This window comes from Euprymna scolopes, chromosome 8 (assembly GCF_053919585.1).
Source record: "Euprymna scolopes isolate OS-2025 chromosome 8, ASM5391958v1, whole genome shotgun sequence".
In the NCBI taxonomy this organism is placed as follows: domain Eukaryota; kingdom Metazoa; phylum Mollusca; class Cephalopoda; order Sepiida; family Sepiolidae; genus Euprymna; species Euprymna scolopes.
Window position 1 is genome coordinate 79,369,133 of NC_136489.1, and position 2,136 is coordinate 79,371,268.

Consider the following 2,136-nt stretch of genomic DNA (forward strand, 5'->3'; position numbering starts at 1 on the left):
TAAACACTTCTCTTATATCTCAGACATATACAGGGTGACTAAAAAAGTACGGGTCCCAAATCTTATTAGGCCCTGTTTCTTAGTGTTTTGTCCGAATTAAATGAAACTTTGGTCAGAACTAGTTTATTATATTCAAAACATCACATCCAAACACTAGGATCTTTGGCCGTTTTTTCTCCGTTCTACAGCATATGTTCTAGATGGTTTCCATTTAGCTTTTGTCTTGTTTTTTGGGTCACCCTGTATTTTATCCACCCACGCTAATAATACAATAATTAGTAATACTTCACAAAATTAAGAAATCTGACAATACAAACGACACCACCAACTATAAAAGACATTAAAAAGAAAAACAACTTTTCAAAACGAACCCATATCTAATGCAGGCAAATACACTCTCCCATGCCATAATTGCCATCAAATATACGTTAATGAAGCTCATCGTGAAGTAAAGAAAAGCCTAGTAAACATAAAAGAGATATAGAAAATAGAAATTCCCTGAATGCATTATATTCTCATTCATTGAGTCATGGTAATTCGTTTAACAAGCTAAACTCATTAAATTAATTTTAAAGAAATCTCGGTGAAGACTTCTTGAATCAGCGCTCATCTCCAACTCAAAGACAAACGGCGCGGTGGCTCCTACAATTTATTTCTTTTAATCAGTAAACTTATTTTAAAAGAACAAAAATTACATTCAGATAAAGGTTAACTTACACCACGCAAAATAATACTGATGTTAAAATACAAAAAAAAAATTAGTCAATAAATAAATGAAAACAAAGAAACGCGCATTTTATTTCATATATACTTCCAACATTTACAATTATAAAATTACAAAAAAGAACAGAATTGTGTCAAATCTTTTTAAAATTTCTAACGGCTTTCTGTAGTTAAAAAAACATCTCATTCACGCCATGTCGTAAACGCTATACACTCTAACGGTTTTTTTTTTCGTTCGGATATAGAATCCATTTCACATTACAAACACAACTAGTGTATTTTTAAATACTGTTCTGGTATTTTATTTCTTCAAATCAATTATCCCAAAGAATTCTTGTAATAAAGATTGGTGAACAAATAAATTACACACTTTAAGTTTCGAAGGAGATAGAGTTCTAAAATATGGAGACAGACAGACAAACATATAGCCATTTATATATTATATATAAATATATATAAAACACCTGATTGCCACTTACATTATTTTCATCATCTATCAGTATCATCGGTTTTACAGAGACACTGGAGACTCAGCCTGCAGGGTTAAGGATTCCAAGTGTGACTGATTCATACATCGGTGTAGTAGTAGTTTCTTCACAATAGTAATTCTCTTTACAAGTGAAATATACACAAGTAATTGAGCACTCTTGTTATTTTTATAGCACGAATATATATATATATATAACTATATATATATATATATATATATATAACTACTTAATTTACTCACATAAAATTAATATACGAAAGTATAGATTTATGCGTAAACATTAAGTATTTACTTCAAAAGTGCTCAATACGTAGGTAGAGCTAGTTAGTAATTTTTAAAATATATATGTCGATTAAGCTACACTGAATATTCCGCGTTTCATTCACTCTAGGACTCTTCAGGCTTATGCGCATAAGCCTGAATAGTCCTAGAGTGGATGAAACGCGGAATATCCAGTATAGCTTAATCGACATATATATTTTATAAATTACTATATATATATATATATATAAATTACTATATAAATTAGTATATATATATATATATATATATATATATATATACAAGATTTTTCATATAAATATTAACAAACATTTTATACCTTCACACACTAGCATTTCATGCTTATGCAATCATCAGTTTAGGTGATGATTACGGCTGGTCGGGATATTTGAACCTAGTCACAAAGTTATCCTTGAGTTCGTAAGCAAGAATTTGATCCTCAGAGCCAACGGCAGTTAACAGAAGAATTAAAGGAAATTAAGTACTTATAAATGAAATGTCGGTGGACATTCATAGTAAACTGTCAGGTAATATTCAGCGACCGTAAGTTGAACGCTGCATATATATATATATATATATATATATATATATATATATATATATATATATGCGCAGATCATCATATAATGATTAGATCACTC